Genomic DNA, 26,259 nt, shown 5'->3' with positions numbered 1-26,259 from the left:
TGATGTAAAATTTCTACTTGAATAGCAATAAATCATGTTAATTCAGCCCTAGTCAAATGAAATGTGGTAGAGAGGATGGAGGAAGAATAGGAATGAGAATGGTCAAAACAAACTATCGAGTATAAGAATCTGCCCAATTGAAGTGATTAACTAATATTGGGTTAAGTACTTCCAGCTATGAAACAAGAACTCAGGTCAGCAGGAGTGTTTGTATAATCATAATAATCTATTGATAGAAAAACAGGATAAAGTCATTTCACGTTTTGATTTAATATAGTGTTTTCTTACAAATTCAGTGAACACACCTCAATTAGTTTCAAAAATGAGGTGAAAATGCACCACCCACCAAAGGTTAATGAGATAAAAATTGGTTGCATGGAAGTACTAGCAGAGCCCACCTTTATTTATTGATAAAATAAGAACCCACCTTATTCAGTCCTCTTGCCACCACATTCTGTTCTCAGAGTGAGGCTTAATGAAATTGGGTTTCCCTATCAATGCCTCCAAGATTTACATGTGTACCTAGTATTAACTCAAAAGTGAATCTGTCTTATAAGCTATGTTTTCCTAAAGAGAGTTACTGACCCATGTATGCAGGTCTACGTTTTCCACCCATCTACCTTCACTATCAAAGTACCATCTAGGAAATGAACATATCTACTATTTTGAATGTTTCTTTGCATTTTGCTAGGTCCCCAAATTTTCATTCCTCAGAAAGTTTAAGAAATTAATAAACAAAGGTAAAAATATGAGGCATTTTTTCCTCTGCTAATGTGAAATAAAATTTTAGGAATCTTCTACTTGACAAGTGAAAATTCAAACATCTGGGAGATGCTAACCTCTGACTGCCCAGTATTATTTCTTGGATAAATGGTGGCTTTTGATCCAAGCTTCAGCACAGTTAAAGGCTGAGTGTCCCAGCAGTGATTGAATCCAACATGGCTATTTAGCACCCTGTAATCACTTCATGACTTCAACACAATATCCTTTCTCAGGGGTGAATAAGAGATTCTATTTGAACAAATCCATTTCCCCTTCTTTAGAGAGGATTTGTGAGTGACTCTTAATCTCCATTAAAGTGTAATTGGGCACTGAGAGAAACAGATTGGTTATTGTTGACCGTATGATAGGCACTGCAGAGAGCCAGGAAAAGACATGATTTATTGATTTTAATCATGTTCAGATGAGCCACCCTGGAGACTATCATGTAAAATAAATATCATGTAAAATAAAAGCAGTATTTTAGATAACAGAATTGTTTAGAATGACTACTTCCAAGATAAATTGATTTGGTTCTGAATGTTATTTCTTAATTCATTTGACTGTGTTTGACTATAAAAGGAAATCTCTTGCTGATTAATTGCTGAAATATTTGAAAACTGATAAGGCTTTCAAGGTGCATCTTCTGTACTATAAAATACAAGGCGGGGGTGTGGGGGGTGATATATTCTGTACACCTAATGTAATTGGTGTATTTATTAATCCATAAAGTGTTGCCTAATCCATATTGTCCCATAGCCTGTGAACTTGTACCACCCCACAAGCTAGTTCCACCCATCCACCTGCCTTAATAAGCATCATTAATATTTCTCTTTTCATGATTTGAAAGATAAAGGATATGAATGCTGAGTTACTTTGTAGCAACATGATTCTGAAAATTTTCTAATCTTACTAGGATAAATATCTGGTGACATCCAACTTCCATCCTCTAATTTTTCTTTTCCCTCCAAGTCCTCATCATTTTAAAAATATGCAAGTTTGTTGTCTATAAGTGAAAAAAACATATTAAATAATATCCCCTCCATGAAAAAAAAGTTGATAAGCTGGACTTCATTAAAATTGAAAATTTTTGCTCTGTGAAAGACACTGTCAAAAGAATAAAAACACTAGCCACAAACTAGAAGAAAATATTTGCAAAAGGCATATCTGATAAAAGACTGTGTCTTACTCAATTCAGACTGTTGTAGCAGAATAACACAGCACAGAATAACAAGCTTAAACAACAAACATTTATTTCTCACAGTTCTGGAGGCTGGGAAGTCTAAGACGGAGGCACCAACAGATTCAGGTTTTGATGAAAGGCCCTCTTCCAGAGTGCAGACTGCTAACTTCTTATTGTAGCCTCACATAGCAGAAAGAGGGTGAAAGAGTTCTCTGGGATACCTTTTATAAGGGCACTAATTCCATTTATAAGGACTCCATCCTCATAACCTAATTACCTCCCAAAGGCTCTACCTCCTAATACCATCACAGTAGGAATTAAGATTTCAACATATGAATTTTGGAAGGACACAAAAAATTCAGTCCATTGCAGACTGTTATCTAAAACATACAAAGAACTGTTAAAACTCAACAGTAAGAAAACAAATAACACTATTAAAAAATGAGCCAAAGACCTTAACTGATACCTCACCAAAGAAGATATACAGATGGCAAATAAGCATATGAAAAGATGCACTGCATCATATGTCATCAGGGAAATGCAAATTAAAACAACAGCAAGAGACAACTACATACCTATTAGAATGGCCAAAATCCAGAATACTGATAATACGAAATGCTGAGGAGTATGTGGAACAATAGGAATTCTCCTTCGTTGCTGGTGTGAATGTACAATGGTACAGCCACTTTGGAAGACAGTTTGGCAGTTTCTTACAGAACTAAAAATAGTCTTACAATGCCGTGATCCAGCAGTTATGCTCCTTGGTGTCTACCCAAAGGAGCTGAAAACGTATGTCCACATAAAATTTGGACACGATGTTTATAGATGCTTTATTCATAATTGCCAAAACTTGGAAGCAAACAAGATGTCTTTCAGTAGGTGAATGGAGAAACTGTGGTACACTCAGACAATGAAATAGTATTCAGTGCTAAAAAGAAATGAACTATCAAGCCATGAAAAGACATGGAGGAACTTTAAATGTATATTACTAAGTGAAAGAAATCAATCTGAGAAGACTACATACTCTATGATTCCAAATATTTGACATTCTGGAAAAGGCAAAACTATCTGGACAATAAAAAGATCATTGGTTGCCAGGGGCTGGAGGAGGGAGGGATGGGTAGGCAGAGAACAAAAGATATTTAGGGCAGTGCAACTACTCTGTATGATATTATAATGATGGATATGTACTATTATATGTTTGTCCAAACTCACTGAATGTACAGCACCAAGAATGAGCCCTAATGTAAACTATAGACTTTGAGTGGTAATGATGTGTCAATGTAGATTTATGAATTGTAACAAATGTACCACTCTGGTCAACTCTGGTCGAGGGTGTTGATAATAGAGGAGGCTATGCATGTATTGTTGTAGGGCATATTTGGGAAATCTGTGTACCTTCCGTTAAGTTTTGCTGTGAATATATCTCTAAAAAGTAGTCTATTAAAAAATAAAATATAATATCCCCTTAAGGAGCAAATAGTTGTTCTTTATTAACTATACTAAAAAGATACTAGAAATGGATGAAGGATTTGAGTAGACATTTTTCCAAAGAAGCTATGCAAATTGCCAATAAGCACATAAAAAAGATGCTCACATTATTAGCCATTAGAGAAATGCAAATCAAAACCACAATGAGATACCATTACTGAACCACTAAGATGGTTATAATTAAAAAGACAGACAATAACAAGTATTATTGAGGATGCGGAGAAATTGGAATCCTCGTACATTGCTGATGGGAATATACATGGTTCATCCGCTTTGGCAAACGGTTTTACAGTTTCTGTAAATGGTAAGCATAGAGTTACCGTATGACCCAGCAATTTCACTCCTAGGTATATTCACGAGAAATGAAGACATATGTCTACAAAAACTTGTACACAAATATTTACAGCGTGGTTCCATTTCTTTCTAGGATGTCTAGGGGAAAATTCATTTCCTCGTCTTTTCCGGTTTCTAGAAGCTGCCTGCATTCCAGATGCCCACTTCCATCTTCAAAGCCAGCAATGGCAAGGGCCAGTAGAGTCTTGGTCAGATCAACAATGCAGATTTTTACTTTGCTGCCTCTCTTTCTCACTTATAAGGACCTTATGATTTGAATAATCCAGGACAGTCGCCGCCATCTGAAGCTCAGCTGATGGGCAATTTAATTCCATCTGCAACCTTAATTCCCCCTTGCCATGTAACATAACATATTCGCAGGTTCTGGGAATTAGAACGTGGAGATCTTTAGGGAGCAATTATTCTGCCTACCACTGATGACTCTTTTTTTCATTTATTTTTATCATTTCTAAATGGTTATTTTAACATTAATCCTGAAATCAACAGATATTACTAAATGAAAATGACCATTTACACTTTTTCATGTATTTAAACAATCACAAATTAATTTTTAAATTAATGACCTATTCAAAGGACACTCTAAAAATATTTAGGGACATGGAAACAAATCCACACTATATCAAATAGAGAGGTTTATATATATGCATTTGTGTATATATGTTTGTGCATATTACTATTTAGTAATTTATTTGTTTAGGAATAACTGATGGGGACATAGACCACAATGTTAACTAGAGTGATTTCTCTCCAGGGACTGGAATAAGAGCTAGAAAAATATGTGTGAGTGTGTGTGTGTGCATGCATGTTTGTGTGATTGTGTGCATGTGTATATTTATACTTTTCCACATTCCAGTGATTGCATTTCACTTTTGTGTGTGTGTGTGTGAGGAGATCAGCCTTGTGCTAACATCTGCCAATATTCCTCTTTTTTTTTTTTTTTTGCTGAGGAAGACTGGCCGTGGGCTAACATTCGTGCCCATCTTCCTCCACTTTATATGGGACGCTGCCACAGCATGGCTTGCCAAGCAGTGCGTCGGGTACACGCCCCGGATCCGAACTGGCGAACCCTAGGCTGCTGCAGTGGAGCGCGCACACTTAACCGCTTGTGCCACCTGGCCACTCTTCACTCTTTTCAGCCTTAATGTTAGGAAAAAAAGTTGTAGATTTTGAAAATGAAGAAGTAAAGTATAACATGCTATATACAAATGGAGAAAGTAAGCTGTTTTAATTTTTTAACAGCATATGCTAAAAGGTGCATTTTTAATTCAAGGATAACAAGTTTTGTCTTGCCTTATATAACTGACCAAGAGCCTATTATTAAGAAGGATTCAGCGGCCATATCCTTGTTTAGAGGGAAAGAGTTTTGACTGAGTGGGGCAGTGTTTTAAACACTTGTAGTATGTGTTCACCATCTCTGTTTTAAATCCTTAGAGTTCTATTTTATACCCCCAAACACTATTTTCTGTTACTCCTTTTACCTAAAATTAAATGATGCTCTTAAAAATCTGGATAACAACATTTTATGTTAAGAAAGTGGATCATAGGCATATGTGATTCATGGTTTTAGATAATTTACAGTTAGATACTCAGACTGATCCTAATACTGCCTAATAAAAAGTAATCTGAGAAAAAAAAAAACATACCTGGAGGAAAAACACAATGTACTCATGAAAAGCAGTGTTGGTCTGGACTAGCCCCAGTGAAAGGCAATGGAGTATAAAGACACGCAGAGCGAAAAGCAGCTGGGTAGAGTGGGGAGGTGTCTGTGGCTCACGAGAATGAAAACGGACGCAGACTGGTAGGGTGGGTAGGTGTTATAGCGACAAGAGAGAGGACAATTGTCTTTTCCCCATGGCCTGGGATTTGGCCCCCTGGCAATTATAAGTATTTAAATGTTTGCTTTATCTTAATGACATCACAGTTATGCAGCACATCTTTATTGCGGGATGTCAGACAAATTGATAATCAAACACATGGACAGACCCAAGATCAGTCAGAGCTAAACAGTTGCCGTAAGGCCTATGCAAGAACACACATTCTGTGGAATGACAGAACCTCTCACTTTCAGAGCCACACCTGTGCATCCTCTTCTGCTATTGACTTCAGCGAATGTAACCCAAGGACAAGAAAACACAATGCTCCCTCCTGCTCACCAGATCAGTCTGCAGACAAGGGAAAAAGATGCTCTCAAAAATCCATCTCTACTCTTATGATACTGAACCAAGAATAGAAAAGGATAATTGCTCATCACAGAATTTCTTTTAAACTTACCTATTCAGATGTAATTTATTTTTCTGGAGTTCTACTATTACTTGCAGTTTAGAATAGTACTATAATCTTATAAAACTACGGCATATGTAGTCTATGCCATATTAATTAGTTAAATTACTGTATCGTACATTTTTATATTTTTCCAATCTTTATTTTGTTTTCCGGGTATTTTATACACTGTTTTTGAATTCTTAGACATTCTGGATCAGGTAATTGACTGATTGATTCAATAATGCATTTAAAACATGAATTCAGTCCTCACAATGAACCAGGTATTGTGTTAAATCCTGGGAATAACGAGGTCAATCGACATATATTTTGCTTCAAGGAGCACAGGTTCTTTTTTGGATGACATTAACTAAGAGCTAAGGAATGGATTTTGCTTCTAATTTTTCTTTTCATAATTTTTTTCATGGACTTCGACTAATTTTTAGATTGAAACATTTATTTTAGCATTTTGATCTTAGGATCCTATTTTGTTCTTTAAATGCTATTATTGATTCTAATGTTTTATATTGTGTTTTTATAATTGCTTAAATTTAATACAGTTTTGTATTGTCATATATAAAAGCTACTAAAAGATTACTCAAAATTATCGTGATATATTTTCATATATAGATTGAAGTCAGAAATATATTATGATCATTTACAATTCATAATAATAATTTTGATTAGTTTCTTTATTCAACAAGTAAGTATTAAAGCTCTTGCTGTGAATCAGAAACTATGGTATGTGATTGGAATTCATCGGTGTACAAAAAAATTAGTCTTTTTTGACTTTAACCTTCACAAAGCTTCCTTTCTGGGAGAGGTAGGGAAAGGAAAATAAGGCTCAGAAACAGAAAATTAGATAGTTGTACTAAAATAAGTGTGATGGGAGATTTACTTGGGTGTAATAGTAGTACCTAAAATAAATATCTAACGTATATATAGGACAACACAGAAGGCATGGCACCAGAGAATTTTTTACATGATTCTGATTTTTGTTTGCTTCTTTTTTCTTAAAGTGGAATTTACAAAAGATGTGGGAGTAGGGTATTTAAACGGGAAAGAGGCTTAATTTTAAAACAGTTGTACCACATATATCATTGTGCCTTTTGAGGAATTGCACTTTTTTCATTTGTTCATTTGACCAAAATTTATTTAATCTCTAGCAGGAAATATATTAGTGAGTAAATTTAGTGGATGAAAACACACACCTATTATATGCCTTGATGGAATTTACAATACAAAGTGTTGCTTACATTACCGTGGCTTTAGTATATAAATGTCCTGTATTTGCTAGATAATTATGCAGGCATATTGGAATTTACCACATATAAATTACCACATTAACTAGAAAAATTAATAATAAACAAAATTAGACTTTAGGTAAGCATACTTCTTTATTTGGAGACAAAAACTTGACTTTTTTTTAGTGGATCATTCAAATAATTATCTTGAAATATACCTGTCCTATGGTTTTCTACCCTACAAATTAATTGCTTATATGTATTTTTCTATTGCTGCAATGATTCAGTAATGATCATCTTCCTTTACTATGTGATGCCTTTGTCATTACTGAATTCATGCATATTTTTATCTTAAAGGTATAGAAATAGGAAGAGAAAAAGGCCGGCAGCAGTGCTGGAGTTTTTAGAGCTGAGTGCTTATTTAGAAATGTGTTAAATTTATTCCATATTCTACTCAATTAAAAATGATGACTATATTCTTGAATAAACAAAGTAAACAAGTAAAGAGGACTTATCACTTGCAAGTGACACAGAACAAAGTCAAGGGCACACTCATGATGGGGACAGAAGTCAATATGTTCTGACGGTCTCCCAATGAAATGCGTGTGAAGTCCATACTGATTAGCTTATAAATCAGGCTGATACTTGGGTTTATTTGGGCCAGAAAGACTACCTACTGTCAAGCAATCAAGCACTACCCCTTTAATTGCAATTTATTCCTACAACCACAATTTATTGATCCTAGCATACACTTATGCCACAGCAGTATCATTATTTGACTTTATTTTAACAGCTTCGAAAGGTTAGGAAGTTAGAAACCACTGTGAAAGAAACCATTAAAAAGTTGAGTTGCTAACATTGCTTCGCACTGTGCTGAGCAACATTAAGTATATATATGGAATTATGTAAAAGGAGAAGGAAAGAGAACTAATATTTATTAGGCACTTAGTATGAGCTAGTGCTTTCTTATACCAAATATTGCTTAATAATAACAAAACACACACACAAAAGCAAGGAGGATCAATACTGTTTTGTTTGCATTTTACAGATAAACTGCAGCTTAGAGAGCTTAAGTAAATTTCCTAGAACTATAATGTTAAAATGTTAAAACCATCTATCTGACCCCAAAGCACGTTTAATTTCTTGCATGATTTCGTGCAAGATTTTTGCACATTGACTATTCTACGATATTGTGGTCCTCTTGACATACTCTCAGCGATACTAAAAGTGTGAAGACAGCTCATCTACATGAGTTTTGTGCCCAACACGGTCTTTAAAACACAAAACATCAATATCTGATAGTCTTTTTTGTTAGCTATATTACCTTCTGTAAGCCAAGATATTTTTTTTTCTTTATTTAAGAATTAGAGTCATAGAATTTCACTTGGGAATTTTCAGCTAATTAGATAATGTATGCAGCATGCCTGGTAAGATAACTTCTATAGTTTCACAGAATCTTCAGGAAGTAGTCAGTGAATAAGAAGAGTGGCTTAAAGTTTGATATTTCTTTTTTTTCCTCCCAAATTAAAAAGGCTACCTGACTTACTTAATTTTTGACAATTAAATATTGCACATATTTAAGGTGTACATATTGATGATTTTATATACATATACATTGTGAAATATTCACTACAATCAAGCTAATTAACATATCCATCACTTCATATAGTTTGCGTTTTGTGTGTGTGTGTGGTGAGAACACTTAAGATTTACCTTTTTATCAAATTTCAAGTCTGTAATACAATACTAACTGTAGTCACATTGTTGTACATTAGATCTCGAGAACTTATTTATATTGTCTAACTGAAACTGTGTATCCCTTGACCAATATCTTCCCATATCCCACTCCCCCCAGCCCCTGATAACCACCATTCTATTCTCTGTTTTTATGAATTTGAGATTTTGGATTCCACACATAACTGAGAACGGGCAGTATTTGTCTTTCTGCATCTGGTTTATTTCACTTAGCATAAAGTCTCCAAGTTCATCCATGTTGTCGCAAATGGCAGGATTTCCTTCTTTTTTAAGGCTGACTAATATTCCAGTGTGTGTGTGTCTGTGCGTGTGTGTGTAGAGTCACATATATATATTATATATTTAATATATATAGTGTCACATTTTCTTTATTCATTCATCTGTCAATGGACATTTGGAATGTAAATTGATACAGCCATATGGAAAACAGTATGGAGGTTCTTCAAAAAACTAAAAATAGAACTACCATATGATCCAGCAATCCCTTTTCTGGATTGATATCCAAAGAATATGATATCAGGATCTTGAAAAGATATCTGCACTCTCATGTTCATTTCAGCCTTACTCAGAGTAGCAAAGATATGGAAACAACCTAAATGTCTCTCAATGGATGAATGGATAAAGTTTGTCCTTTCTTCTACATACTTTTTGAGTAGGCCTGAGTGACTGATTAGCTATCACAATTCTTTGTGAATCCTCTCTTTGTAAATCCCTGACTAGATTTAAGCCAGATTTAGTCCGGCCTACAAAAGGGGACAAAAATGTGGAAGCCCTAAACTTCCTCTTTGTATTATCCAGAGTAGCTCTGCTTTTAATGCTTTCATTTTTTGCACTTCCATAAAATTTCATTCACAGAATAAATAAACCATCAATTTAAAAATATTAATTAAATTAAAAATCACGGGTCTAGTCCAATGTCCTCATTTTTGCAGGTGAAGGAATGGAGAGTCAAAGAAGTAAAGGACCTGTGTCAAACCCACACTAGTAAGTAATATCTGCAGGTGGAGAATCAGATGTCGGACTGTTTGATTCGAGTTCTATCTATTGCATAATAATGGTTTCGCCTGTCAGACACAATGTTGAAAACTCTTTATAAAACTCTGTTTCCATCCTTGTTTAGACCACATATGGTCAGTGGCACTAATTGCGTGCCCCTGTGTTCAGTTCTGCTATACACTTTGGAGGATACTTAGAAAGCGAGTTATAGGATGTTCCTTTTGGAAGAGGCAGTGTAGCCCATGAGATGGTAGAGTAGAAGAAGAAAGCTGGCCTTCATTTGAGGGCTTTCCATGTCGTGGGTGCTTAATATGAATCTTCTCATCTAATCTTCATAAAATATTGTAAGAGAGGTGGTTTTATCCCTACTTTAGAAATAAACTAAGGCTCTAAGATGGTTGATAGTTTGTCCATCTACATAGAGCTATATAATGGCAGAGCTAGTTTCAAATCTAAATCTCTGATAAAAAGATGACGACTTTTGGTACTGTACAATTCTATACTTAAATAAACACAAGGCAGAGAACAATACGAATAGTACATAATTCCAGACTAGTGTGATATAACCAACTGTATGATATAGTGCGTAGTTCAAGGTGCTAAGAGAAAACTAAGTAGTATAAAATCAACTTGGGTTGACACTCTAAAGATTGATATACTCTTGCTATTGACTCCCAACTAGCAATTCTTTGAAAGCTTGTTAGGATGAAGACATTAGATATAACGACATCTGTAAATGAGTGGAAAAATATTGGCAACACATATACAGAATGACATTACAGGTAGAGATTGATAACTTCTCAAGGTGAAGTAGAATGAGAATTTCAAAGATGGAGACTTTACTTTAGCTGTTGGAATGTGAAAGAATTGTTAAACAAAGGAAATGGCATTTTGTGCTGGATGGGATATAGATATGTGGGGTTGGATAAAATTGTTTTCTTTCAAGAGGAGAGTATGAGAAGCATGGAGGTTGAAATGTGTAGGGATGTTTTGGCAATGGGGGATAGGCTAAATCATAGAATATGATAAGGAAGAGTGAGACATTATTTCAAAAGGTTAGACTGGGATTTCTTGATGAAGTCTTTGAAGTCTTCTTTTGAAAATTGTATTTTACTATATAAACAATAAATAGTGCAGGTGTTGGTCTTTTATTATTATTGTTGGTTTATTTGTTTATTCTAATCTGTACAGCTATAATCAGAGCTGTGCCTTGGAAAAATTTTGATAGCATTCTGATGGATGGACTACATGGGTGAAAAATCAGAATTGAGGAGACCAAGTAGCAGGTGTGAAAAAATAATGAGGGCAAACATTCCTACTTAATTTTTATCTGTTAAAGATATTAAGACATCTCCCCTCCCCAGCAGCTGTAGTGGCTCAGATTTCTGTAGTAATTTTGAGTAAATATTACTGATCTCAGATACCATGCCTTAGGTCAATCTTGCCTCAAAGAAACAAACATAAAATTCCATAGATCCACTATCCATTTTCCTCCCAGTTGCCCTTTTCTTGATAAATATTTGTAGAATGAATAAATAAATCCCTTTTCAATCTGCCTCTCTACTTTGAAAATTCCTGTCATGCAGGGGAGAGGATAGATGTCACGATAGTTTTTTTTTTTATTATCCTGCAACCCTATCTCCTCCTAGAGGAGAATCTTGCAGACTGAAAACTTTCCTTGTGCTTTGAAGATCTCTGTTTTTCAAAAAGTTGTCCTTCAGATGGAGGAAGGGAAAAAGTAAGGGATACTTGTTTTTCTCGTGAGGGGCTGTGTTATCTTGAAGAATTTTGCTGGGATAACAAAGGAACAACAATAATGAAAAAGCCTTTATGCAAACTGAGAATCATTTAACTTCTAAAAGGTCACTGCCTGGTTTCAGCAGCCAAATAGGGAGGAGAGAGCCCAGAAAGCTCTCTGCCCTAATGTTAGATAAACAATACAGGACAACTCCTTCGCTTAATGAGGATTCCATTTTAAACTCTCAGCGCTCTCCTCATTTTAGAACCTTTCTTCTTCCAGAAATTATATATATCCATTAATGTAGCTGAACACCACCACCCAAGACCCTGCAGCTTCCTACCTCTGATCTCTCGAGTAATGGCAATTACACTCTGAACAATTTGCTTTCTTTTTGCTCGCTTGAATTCATACCCATGAAACTTTCTTCAGTAGTTTTTTTGTTGTTGTTTGGGTTTTTTTCTGTTTTGAATTACATTTGTGACCCCAGGCCCCATTTAAGAATGTACTTCATTTAGTTTATATTCATTTGCTGTATAAGAAATATATCTGCTAAATTTATCCCTTCTGTATTGATCTCTACTCTGCTTTCTTAGAGAAAAAATATTTTTCTACTACTCCAAACATGGGCTGTCTGTCTCAAAGGCAATACCTTTGCCATTAAAGATTTTTTTGCCAAACTGATACATATTAACATTTCTGAACTTCTAAGAAAGCAGCACTTTGATGTAGGGGCTATTCAAGTAAATTCTATATATAAGACTTGACATTTTGTTGGGCCAGGTATTTGTAATGAAAAGGTGAGTTAGAGATTGGAGTGGAAAAGGAAAGTAGCACTACACCTTTATCTCAAGACGTAATAAAAGTCAAAATAGACCAACCTTGTAAGGGTTTGGTGTGAGCATTAAATTCTCATCCCTCTCTGGCACACACAAAAATCATTTGTTGAGTGAATACGTGCATTATTGGCTTGTAACTGAGAATTCTTTCTTCTGTTTCATTTATCTATTTGTGAAAGTACTCTAGCCTATCAGTTGAAGGTTACACGGGTATGGATAGAAATGTAGCATTAGATTTCAGGCAACTCTCAAGAATCAGTTCTCTGCTTGCTTGAATGTTATTCATTAGCCCAAAAGGTGAGTTTGTGCAGGGACTGAGCTACACCACTTAACTCTCCGTGACTCCTGGTAGCCAGTTGTGCTGAGAACTGGCAATGAACATGATGTTCTCAGCATTGTTTCCTGGTTATAACTATGACACTGCTAGCAAGACCCAGTGATATTCCATTATACTTTTCTTTTTATATATTTTCAGTTGGTCTTTGGACTAAAAAGAATGAGATTCATATGATAGAGATGAAACTTACTTCATAATTCTTTAATATCTGGTATAGAGAAATGAGAGAAAATATTTAGTTTTTTCTGTAAGATGATAAATTAATAAATTTTATAGTATTATGCAAGTTTTAAAGACAAAGCATTGTTGAAAACATGTTATAACATAAAACATATCATTATATTATGGGAGGTAGTTTGGGACAGAGATTGAGAGTATATATTCTGGGAAAACATAATATGTGTAAAAATATGGGTTCCACCATTTACTGTTTGTATGAACTTGGAGAAATTTTCAAATGTTTCTGTGCCTCACTTTCTTCCTCTGTAAAAACATCTACCTACTACAGTTGCTCTAAGTATTAAATAAGTTAATGCATGTAAAGTTTGTGACACATAAGCATATATAAACTTTTTGTTTTGAATATTATTAAAAAGTTTGCTGACTTAGTATTATTTTAATTACACCTAAAATTTTTGGTTTCTTGAACTTCCCAAATTATAATGGAAAAGAAATCAAACATGAGTCCATATACAGTCTTGTTTTATATTTAAGCTTGCAGGTACACAACTTCTGTATGTTAAAAATGTTGTTAATTTGCTCACTACATATTCAATTACACTCTGATATTTTCCATGTAAATTTCCTATTTAAATGAACAGTAAGTTGATAGATATGATTCCTTGGGGCTATGTCTAAATCCACTTGCAATATGACATTTAAAAGACTAAAGCATGCTGTGTTGAGTAGTATATTTATATGTATATCTACAAATCTATATATTTGTCTATCTATATTTCTAACCGTAACTTTTTCAGAAACTTTGGATTAAAATTTTATTTTATTATTTTATTTATTATAAATAAAATGCATCCACATATAATGTGATATTGAGGAGGAGATTCTGTTTTACAAATGGCATTAAAGTGTTTTTAAAATAATTTTTTTTTTTTTTTTGCTGGGGAAGTTTAACTCTGAGCTAACATCTATTGCCAGTCTGGGATCTGAACCCATGAACCTGGGCCCCAAAGCAGAGAGCACTGAACTACACCACAGGGCCAGCCCCCAAAATAATTTTTAATAGTGTACTTTTTCCCCACATTTAATAAACCAGAAATGAGCTGCTCAGTTTTAAAGATATAAAGTTGAAAAGGAAAGATCTCTTTTTAAAAGGAAGTAAATACTCTAGCAAAGTTCCATGGATGCCTATATTTGCCGATGTTGTCATTGGAAGCCAACTCACTTAATCTACTTTGTCGGATGGATACCCTCCATTCAAAACCTGCTGGGCTGTTTGTTATTTCTTCATTGCGTGCCTGGAAACATTCCATTTCCGTGTCTGTAGAGAATGGTCTTCATCTCTGTTTCCAAATTCCAAAACTCCAGTTATCCTTTACAGTCTAGCTCTAATATTACTTCCTTGATTTCGTTATTGAGACTCATCTCCCCTCCCCCTGTGATGCCTTATTGTCTTGTTTCTGATAATAGCTCTTTTCAATGACTGCCCTATAGTTAATTGCTGACTTTTTTTTGTTTCACTAATGAAAAGGACACTTTCTTCTTTCTCCCTCCCTCCCTTTCTCACTTCCTTCCTTTCTCCCTCCCTCCCTAGCTTCCTTCCTTCCTTTCTTTTACCTGCAATCATCTGGGATAGACATAAAGATTGTCTGGAACTAATTTTCTTAACTGTTGGGGCACCCATGCCCACAGACCTCAGTTCTTCTTCCTGTTAAGTTCTTACTTGTGACTGAATTCTAGCCAATGAAACATGGACAAAGTTATGTGTCCCACTTCCTCGCCCATACAAACTTCTCATGCATGATCCTCCATGCTCTTTCCCCTCCTGTGATCACTTGGGGGGCCACATAAAACCGATGCTCTCCCAAACTTCTTTTGCTTTTTGTTTCCTTTCTCTGACTATTTACTAATCTCCTTCCATCTAGACTCAGATTCAGTCTTGGCTTTCATCTATTTTTGGCTTAATATTGGTTAGAATTCTGTAATATCCGGTTAACATTACACTCTTTTTAATTTCAGATGCAAAAAAATAAATGTTTGCCGCACTAGCCTTGTGCTGAGGATTGCATTTGTTTATTTGTGCTTGCCTATTATATTTCCATGGAGTTTTCACGTGTACTTTTGAGAAAGTTAGTTTGCTAGAAAGAGAGACCTAGAAAATACTAAGCTCTAATAATTTTAATTGAGCCTGTGAAGCAGGAATAAAACTGAAGCATATGAACTGAGGCTATTGCAAAGAGGAAGGATATTGAAACAAAAGCTTTTCTGTCAATAGCTTTAAGTAGTTCCAGGTTCCCAGAAGAAAGAGGAGAAGTAATTCTGGATGAGTCCTGAAAAAAAGAAATACGGAAGCATTTTCTTCGCAGGGGGGAGGGTTACCTTTTAAAATTTGATTTAACATATTGGTATATTGGCCTATCATCTTATAACTTCTTTTCATAGTTTTTGTTAACTAAATTGAAAAAGCTGCTTTCAGACCATCTCCAAATCTTTAGTTTACCTGTACTTTTGTGTACAATACTTAGCTTTAGCACCTGGGAACTAATTACACAATATTTTGTGTATTAACCATGCTTCTTCACCATGTAAACTGGCCTGTTTAGAAATCCAGTATTTCATTTTGCACATTAAAAATGAAAACGAGGAAGACTTGGGTCCACTTTGATACGACTTCTGTAACATTTGGTAGAATGAGGGAAATTTTTTTCAATAACAGAAAATATAACTGTCACTGTATTTAATGCGTTAGTTCAAGTGTTGAGAAGGTAGCAAGGCTCAGTCAAGTGCACAGATGCAGGACCTGATTACACAGCAATCCTGGAGACCTGGATAGAGCAAACCTAAACTGTGCAGGAGAAAGGATCAGACATTTATAACAGAGTTATTGCTTCTTGCTATGATTTATCAGGAATAGCAAGCCACTTCAGAGTAAACTTGACATAAAATAATGTAGAACTCTTATGGCAAGTGAAATTCCAATGACCTAAGGGCAGGCTGAATTTGAAGATAAACAATTTTAGCAGTCTTTGCTGAGATCCAGTTATCTTCCTGGGTATTCTAGTGTGTGCCATGGAAGTGGCAGACCTTAATTATACAGCCTGTTTAATATCTTTCCCTAAGATTTTACCTTTTTTAGTGGAAGTAAATGTTATCTCTCTCCCAGCCTCTCCATATCCCCACACCCCCAAAGCAAACAGCAGATTCCACTTCGTCAGAGCAGCCAATTAAATGGCGGAGGGTGTCTGTTTCTGTGTCGTTTTCAGAAACAATTGTATCATTAAATCGCAGAAATTGTAGTGTCAGCAGGAAATAGAGCAAATAACTGCCAAAGGGAGAAAAAATATGAACAATGTAGCTGCTTTGATGTCTTCCTGCCCTCCTTCCCAGTGTCTATTGCTGAACAAGCTACAAACAAAATGTGAGGGAGCAAAGGCGCGGGCGTCTGAGCTTGGGTGGCTTTAACCTCCCTTTCTGGGAGGCTTGCTCACTGGTTTCTTCAGCTCCCACTTGATGCCTTAGGCAGACCTCACTAATCAATATTTCAGAACACAACTCCCACTGCTCTGCCTCTGTTCCTCTCCAATTACTATTCACTCATGGAATACACTCTCTCATTTCCCTTTTTTTATTCATTCATTTATTCATTCAACAAATACCTTTTGAGCTCCTACCTCATGCTAGGCACTATTTCAGGCTAAGATACATCAGTGAACAAAACAGACAAAAATCTCTACCTTTAAGGAAATTACTGGAGGTGGTAGAAACAGACAATAAATTATAGGCATCATAAACCTGTCGATTGTATAGTTGAGTAAGGGAAATCAAGAGTCAGGGTATTGCAGTTTTTAAACAGATAGTCAGAAGTTTGGGAGAAAGTGTGTTATGCTGTCCTGAAAGGCTCATGGCATAGTAGTGAAGAGCACAGACTCTCACCAAACTGCTGGGGTCCTTAATCCATTTAGCTCTGTCACTTATTAGTTGTGTGACCTTGGGAAACTTACTTTATTTCTCCAGGTCTCAGTTTCCTCATCTCTAAAGTGAGGATAATTTTAGTACCTATTGAGTCTTATTGTATGTAAGGATTTAGAACATGATGTGTAGTACACGTTACATTGTGCATGTAGTAAGTACATAGCAAGTATTCTTCTCATTGTTATGTTGTGAATCTCTCATTATTATGTTGTGAAAAGAGTGTATGCCTCAATTTAGAGACATCTGAGTGTGAAAACTCAAAGATGTTTCTTTTCTCCTCACTAATCTGAACTTCAATTGTATGGTCAAGAAAATGAAGATAATTTCTACCATTTAGAGCTGTTGTCAAGATTATAAGAAAGTTCATATTATATATTCACAGGAGTTCCTTGTTAAATGTAATGCTCTCTCTTTTAGACCCTGTGGAAATGCTTTGACATCTTCTCATATTATCTCAGCTAATGAAAATCTTAAGTCTCCTGGTTTCACTCATGGTATTTATTACATACCACATTCTGCTATATTGCATTTCCTCCCTTCAAAAACATAGATGATTAAGAGCACACTGTCAATTTAACACAGCTTTTCAAAGGGAAAAAAAGCAACACTCCCACATTAAATGCACCCATCAATTGTATGATGTTCCCCAATTTTAAAATGATTTAAATGTGAAAAATAAGTATATTATAGAATCAAGGAAATGTGTTAGTTTCTGTTTATATGTCTCTTTGCTGCTACTATGTGATTAACTACTCAGAAACTATGTAATGCTTTGTATCCTTCTCTTTGCTTCATGTACTGCGTTGCACATTGATAGAGCTGAAGGAATATTTCCTAGATGATTGGTTGACTGCATAATTCCTTGAACAAAAGAACTAATTTAAGTTTATACATGAATGTCGAATGAAAGTGGATCAATGGTTTTTCAAGTAGGAGGCATTTCTTCCCTCAAAATTGCATAAAAATAGTACAGATAGAGTAAGGTAATTTTTTTTAAAGCAATATGCATGAAAAACTTTAAAAAATGTTTATTTCTGTTGATTGTATGATTGGTTAGGACTGTTTGATTGCAAGTTCAAGAAACCCAATTTGGACTGATGAGCAAGAAAGGGGAATTTTTCTACAAGCATACAGGATTCTAGAAGCACAGAATAGAACTCAAGAGCCGGAATGCAGATGCAACTCTGACTGCTCCACTTCCAGCACCAATTTCTTCATGAATCATCTCTTACTGCCAACAAACCACTACTGACTGAGTGGCATAAAACAACCTGTGGATCGGGAACACACAGGGCACAGCGGGGATGCTTTGCCTTGGCACTGCAGTGGTTCTCAGCTGGAAGACTTGAACAGCTGAGAATGCTTCAAATGCTTAGGGGCTGGCCCCTCTCTTTTAAACCCCCACTGACAGCCTGCTTCAGGCTAGTCAGGCTTCTGCCAATGGTCTTCTCAAGGTCCTTCAAGCTTCCTCCACTACTGGGCCGAAAGCCAGCGCCACATGGTTTAGGTTTTTATTGTAATAGCGCTCATCTTCTGTTCCAGTGTCTGTATCAGTCAGTGTTTGGTCAGAGAAACAGAATCACTACGATGATATGAAATAATGGATTTATTACAGGGATTTTATGGAATTGTGAGCTGATGGGTACATTTATAAGAGGCTGTTACATCTGCATCTGATGTTGAGCCTGAAGTTGCTGTAAGTTGGTTGAGCTATTGGTTAGGTGACTATGAAGTGGAGGAGAGCAAGAACAAAACTGGAACCCAGGAGGACAAAGTGGGACCCATCAAGATATGTTCGTATCTCTCGTCACCACTAATGTTGATGATATGGGTGACCTGCAAGAGAAGTCAGCAGACTTCACCAAAGAGCCACATGTGCACTTAACCCAAACTCAGAGGAACTGAAAGAGAAGCAGCAGCAGAAACTTAAGGAGCTGCACGCCTGGGTGCTGCCCCATGGCAGTAAGGTGTCAGCAGACCAGGGCATGCACAGGCTGCCCCAGAGGTGGCGCCCTACACTCACCTTTAGAGAGAAAAATGGCTTTCACTTTACCAGCCAAACCATGTGCAGATTTCCCTTGTGGCCTAACTGGAAACTATACAACAAATAAAATTATGGGAAATATAGTTCCAACTTAGCAAAGATGACAATAAGGGACACTACAAGCAGTGTGCATCAAAAACCTCTAAAGCATTCTTTTCCATTAACTATATAATAAGCTCTTTTAGTTATAGAAACCCAATTTGGACAAATGAACAAAAAAAAAGGAGAGGGGAGGATTGTTATACAAGATTTCTAAATTGTCTTATAAAAACCCAAGATTAGGAATGCAAGTCTATCTCAGGAATGGATCTCTGTGAGAATCCATGTCATACTCTTTCTCTCTGCCCTTTGTTACTGCTTTTCTCTGTAATTTGTTTTATTTTTTCCTCTAACACCAGTCATGGTGTTTATTTTTCGCTCTAACACTCAGTCCACTTGTTGGAACACACCACCATTAGCTCTTGAGGTTTACGTAGTCGAGCCACCCAGAGCAGATTAATTCATTCTCTTATGTGCAACTATGACATACAACTCTCTTAAAATTTCTCAGAGAAGTATTCAAGTTTACTATGACAGAGGGCAAGTTCATGTTATACAAACTGACAGTTGCCACTCAAGTGTGTGGATGAAATAAAGAAAAGGCAATTTCCAGAAAAAGTGTACAGGAATACAGTTCAATAGGTGTCTGCTAGAGTCTAACTTTTGTCCCTAATTCACTGATCTGAAATCACAAATATATGTGCATGAAGGCATTTTTTCTGTATTATTTAAAACATCAAAATCATAGCAAATGTGAGTATCTAATAGTTACTTCAGTAAATTCTTACACTATATGACAGACTATTTTATGTACATCAAAATGGTTATGAAGATTCAAATGATAGAAAAATGCATATCATATCATATTAAATGCAAAAACTATATAAAATGGTATATGCAGTGTAAACTCAGTAATGTATAAGAAGATCAGTTTAGTGAATCAGTAGAGTAGTGTCCACATTGTAGGATTATAGGTATATTATTTTCTTTTCTGTTTTTTCCAACTTTTATGCAATAAACATATATACTTTTATAATTAAAAAAAAAAAACATTCATATAAAATGGCTTAACCATAAGACATTAGGTGTGCAATGTAAGTTGTTTCCAATCAAAAGCCAAGAGAGAAAGATGTGATTACTCACCCATCAGGAGTTCAAGTAGAGAAAGTATTCATGGATATACTTCATGATCTTATATACTATCCAAGGACATGACAAATGACTAGTTTAAAACATACAAGAAGGCTGGCCCCGTGGCTTAGTGGCTAAGTGCACGCGCTCCACTACTGGCGGCCCGGGTTCGGAACCCCGGGCGCTCACCGATGCACCGCTTCTCCAGCCATGCTGAGGCCGCGACTCACATACAGCAACTAGAAGGATGTGCAACTATGACATACAACTATCTACTGGGGCTTTGGGGGAAAATAAAACGGAGGAGGATTGGCAATAGACGTTAGCTCAGAGCCGGTCTTCCTCAGCAAAAAGAGGAGGAATAGCACGGATGTTAGCTCAGGGCTGATATTCCTCACAAAAAAAAAAAAGAAAAATGCAAGAACTTTTCTAAGATTTATTTCAAAATAGTAATACTACTCTCAACTAATCCTAATTCTTTGAAATACACACATTTAGAAAATTTCTTTTAAGCCTAACTTCACTCTCTTGAAATAAGTCACGTATTGCACAAATAGCAAAGAGGGAAATGACAACTAAAAGAAACTTTAACTGAGTAAGATAAAAAGCAACCAGTGTGTTTTCAATTTTAAATGTCAAGTGATGTGAATTCCACAGTGATAAATATATAAATGTAAGACTATGTGCATTAAAATATTTTCAAATTTTAAGAAAAATATATGGGAAAGATGAAACCAAAGCTTATAGGCATCTCCCTTCTTCAACAAAAAGCAACTATTAAATCCAATATATTCGGCTAGTATTCTAAATTTAGTTGGCAAAAAATAGTGAGATTAGTAAATATGGCTTAGTTTTATAATCAAAAAGCAAGAATTTGACTTTGAAAAGCTAATAGAGAATACAAGTTCCACAGTGCAGCCATATTCTGTAGCAGCTAGAAAAGAACTCATGCTATGTTAATGAAGATGGAAAAGAACTAGACTGGTCTGAGAACTTCCATCTACACGACATTTTGACCTGTCAGAGTTAGAAGAGAGTGGGGTGCCATAAAACCAAAGGGAACTACCTTCTGATTTCAAAAGTTCTGTTAAATTGAACCTCTGTCTTCATATTACCGCTTTCCGTACTGTAATTAAGTAATAATTGTTTTACTGCATAAAATCGAATTTATCTCCATATGAAGTCCTGAACTCACAGAACATATAATTAAGTATTTTTCCAGGTGCATAACATTCTAAAGCCTTACCTCCAGCAAATCATTCAGAGTCTCACAGGAAAACTCTTTGACAAAAGCTATGTTGACTCGATTCCAGGAGATAATGTGGCCTCGTGTAAGAGAATTTTTCTTCTTCATTATGCACTTGTCTAAGTTACTAACAAGTTCCTATGGGCAGAGAGAAGTTTGCGGTAGGTGTGTGTGTTTGTGTGTGTGTGTGTGATGTGCATTTTTGAAAATGAGATTCTTGTACTCTCAAATCTTGAAAAAATTGTAAAAAGTTCTCTTGCTTCCCTCTTTCCTGCGCCTCTTTCTTCTTTTTTCCAATCCTACAGTCTCTTGTGCAAAAGCATTTTAAAGTACCAGGTGTAACTCAATAGACATCAACGTGAAACATAAAAAAATGAAAAGCTGAGTTTGTGTCTCAAGAGCTATTAATATAGTATTCTGGAATAGCCCCAGGCTAGATGAGTCACTAGTTAAAATGTTTGGCTCTAAACATTCCTTAGGATTTCTAAATTTTTCCTAATCTGTGTAGGGCTAATTAAATAAAGCTTGTCTTTTATTTAGGGTTGTTTTGCTTTTACGATAGAAGCTAATCTACAGGGGTAGAGAGTTTACATGAGGAAGTATAGAAGTCCTTTCCCTTTACTGTCTATCCTAACCTAGAGGCAGGAGAATTTTTATAATCAAAACTCCAGAAATTGTGGATGCAATGTAATACGTTCTCTGTTGCAAGTACTCAAGAGTTATTCTTCCAAGAGATATCAAAGGGAAGGGCCCGGTCTCTGCAGAGCCCTGGGACTGCATCATAGTATTGCTTCTTGACAAGCTTGGTATTGGTTTGAGCCCTAGATATCCATGTGCTGACAGAAAGGACAGAAAAAAGATTGATTACTTCCTTGTATATCCTTTCTCAGGAGATTTGGAAAGAGGAAAATTAGTTTCAAATAGCACCTCTTGTAAATCTCCTGAGGTTTTGTCAATGGAATGCTTTTGTTCTCTTTCAAGCTATAAGAAATGCTTTAATACATAATCACTTTACGTAAAAAATCTAGAATTTGTTGTGTTTGTCCAGCAAGGGGTCTCTGAACACACTGTAATGATACAGGTTATTTCAGAGATTAGTGAAAAATTGAGAGTTAATTTCATTAACTCTACCTAGTACATGTAAATTTAAGACCTGAAAATAATTCCAGTTAGTATAAATAATTAGGAAATGATAGAAACTAATATGCAGACACAGGTACATTTTATAATCAATTTATCTCACAGTCATGAGTTAACCCACTGAGTGATAAATGATCTGGCTGTTTCTATCAGATAAATCAACTTTCATGAGAATATTAATTTATTTTAGAGGAAAGGGTCACATTAGCTCTAAATAAAAATAAAAGTGCTTTTGATCTCCATCACCTGCTGGACTGTGAGAATTAGAGAATAGTAACATGCTCTCTTCATATATATATATACATATATACATACATATACACATACATATATCAGTAATATGTTTTTTATAATATATGTTATGTACATAATATATACATATGTGCCTGTTTGTTTATTTGTTTTCAATGCCTATCAAATTGCTTAGTAGAGAATCAGTACAGCAATTAGTCATTCAGATGAATTAAACCTTATCTAAAACTACAACAAAACTCTGGAGTTATTTGCATATAGATTGTCAGGTGTGCAAATGTTTCATACCAGAGCACTTATTGACATTTTGAATTCCCATAGTTATATTGTATTCCAAAGAAATTTTAGGTTGAAAGAATGGTTATTGCTTTATAGAACTCATCTTATTGATATTCCAGTTACAATCTTAAACGGGAAATTGGTCAGAATATACTTTTAAAGTAAAGAAAAAAGAACTGAAGCAGAGTAGAGTGCATGTCTCCATTTGGAGATATAATATACACAAATGCATAAATATATATAAGTAAAAGAATGAAAGTGGTATTCTTCTGATAATAGGATTAACAGGTGATTTTCTTCTTCATACTTTTCAACACTTTCTAAAGTTTTGAAAATTTTTGTTTTACTTCCGTAATTAATATGCTAATAAAACCAAAATCTGAGGCAATTTGAAAACAAAGAGTGAGTAGGGAATAAGTTGTGAATCCTGTTAAGAATGGATATAAGCAAAGCCAGTCTGAGCTACAATAGTTTCAATGATGTGACGTTGAATCTGTCTTTAATCATTATTAAAGAAGACAGTAGTTGGAAATTTAAGTTCTACAAAGAATATTTATCTCTCTAATACCAAGATCTCAATACTATGGAAGAAAAACTGGTTTTCCAAAAGACAAATATTGAGGCTTGAAGCAATATCAGCTTATCTATCACGTGTTAGTGTGAATTTTCTTATGAGATCTAACAACAAAAATCCAAATTTGGGGATTTGGCTTCATTAACATATTTTATAATATCCCATTCATTTTCATGATTTTTATTTCAAAGTTCTCTACCATGAGGATACTTCAAACTTTGTTCAAAATTAAGAAATCAATTTGTTCACAAGAAGGACATCAAATAAATCCCATACAAATATGATATACTTGAGTCTGTTCATAATCAGATTTCTAAATGGCTAAGTCAGCATAGAGGGGCTCTTTTTCATATATTAGCATTTTACCTGAATTATTTGGCAGCTTTTTATTAAGGAACACAAAAATTGCTGAGTCTGGATGACAAGTTTTCTCATTTGAACTAAGATTTTTGAAAAGTTTCCAGTCAAACATAGTAGATTGCTTTTTGATTTTGCTTTGTGTTTTTAGCTTAGAGAAATGAGCAAATGTGTACAAAGTGGAGAAAGATGTCTGCCTTAGAATTAATCAGTGGATCAAACTCCAAGTTTGAACAAACTTTTCGTTTTAGACATTTATTCTGATAGTTTCCTCAATGTGAAAACAAAATTACCTGAAAGCAGTTGCCATTTGTTGCGGAAAAAAAATTTTTACATTCTAGGTTGTGAATTTTATAATTGCTTTTCACAGTTAAATTAATGAAAAAATATACTTAATGTTTCATGAGAATGATGCTATACATCAATAGTCTATCTAATGATCAGTTTTTTACCCAGGCCAAATTCTTCCTTTAGTCATTATTCTGAAAGATCAGGCAACAATTAACTAATTATTATTGAATGTGAGATTAATGTCATAAGTTGAGAAAAATTTACCCAGTTTGGAGTTTTGGTTGTTTCAAAAAGTTTTATTATTGTTTGGTGTATTCAAAATTAAATATTTTTCAATACCTCATTACTTTTTTTGAGTTTCTTATAATAAAGCTTTCAAAGTAGCAAAAAATTTCAGCAATGTAAAAATAAATCAAGGACGTTGTTTAGCAGTTTGCAGTTCCTCATTTATTGACAGCTCTCTCTTTTTAAGAATGGGGTAAACCTAATTTAGTGCTGTTTAGGAAGAGATAGGGTTAAAGATTGCATATAATATAAAAAATAGTTGGTAAAATAGTGTGTATTTACTCAGAATTCATCTTCCCAAAAAACAAAAAGTATGGCCAGAATAGAGATTTAACTGCTATGTAAGTATACCATAGACGTTTTTTTGATTATCTAATGCCTATTATCCTTGAGTCTCAAAGTGTGGCCAGAAGTATTACCAACAGTATTAGTATCACCTGGGAGCTGGTTAGAAATTCAGAATCTCAGGCCCCACTCCAGACCTACTGAATCATAATCTGCATTTCAACAAGACCCTCAGGTGACTTGATGCATTTTCAAGTTTGAGAAGCATGGGCTCTAGAACATCTGTTTCTCCATTTTGCACTGAGTAATATCTTGGGGATGAGGAAAGGGTGCCTATTAGGAATATAGAGCCACCCTGGCTGCAGTACCAACTTTCACACGTGGTATCTAAATGACATGTTATTTAACTATTCTGAGTCTCCTTCATAAAATGTATTGATAGCAATATCCACCACAAAAAGTTATGAGCCTCATTTAAGCAAATTACAAAAAGACACTTTGCATATTAAGATTATAGATATGTTAGTATAATTTGAAATTCAGATTTGTCTTGTTGAGTTAGACATTTTACTGTTGAGTTATTTCCAAGGTTTTAAGTAGCCACATGCAGACTTATGGTAGCAAATTTCGTAGTTGGTGAGGCATCATTATTGGCACAGTAATTCAAAAACTCAATGTACAAGTTTTCAAAATCTGATAATGGTCAGACAAAAAGACATTGAGTGCTTCTTTGAAGGCAGAGATTCCCAGAATGGCTACCCTAGATCACAGCAATTCTATATGAGAAAATGTGCTTCATTTGGTGGAATATGGGGATCTTGGAGAGAGGCTTATAAAGCCATTGGAGAAAATGGGTCATCTGACTAAATAGTCTAATCAGTTCAATCAACCGTGGAATCAGTGGAGTGACAGCTGTCTCAGACAGAAACTCTGCACGTCCATTTAATAGTGCTGATATTAGTGATAATAACAGCTTACTTTTGGCCAAGCATAAATCTTGTCTTTGAATTTTTTCTTGCCGTGAAGTTATATCCACTTAATTATCATTGATTAATTTTTTGCATTAAAAATGAATAATATTTCCTAAACCTGGCACGGCAAAAATCATTGCTCAAACTACCATCAAGGAGACATTGTGAGAAATTTAAAAAATCTACATTGATATTAATTTGAAAGTTTAAAATTTTTTTTTCCAACCAAGAGAAAGGACTATCAGGGTATCTAATAACTGA

The sequence above is a fragment of the Diceros bicornis genome, chromosome 22 (assembly GCF_020826845.1).
Source record: "Diceros bicornis minor isolate mBicDic1 chromosome 22, mDicBic1.mat.cur, whole genome shotgun sequence".
Taxonomy (NCBI): Eukaryota; Metazoa; Chordata; class Mammalia; order Perissodactyla; family Rhinocerotidae; genus Diceros; species Diceros bicornis.
The sequence above is the reverse complement of the archived record's forward strand: the minus strand, read 5'-3'. Positions refer to the sequence as shown.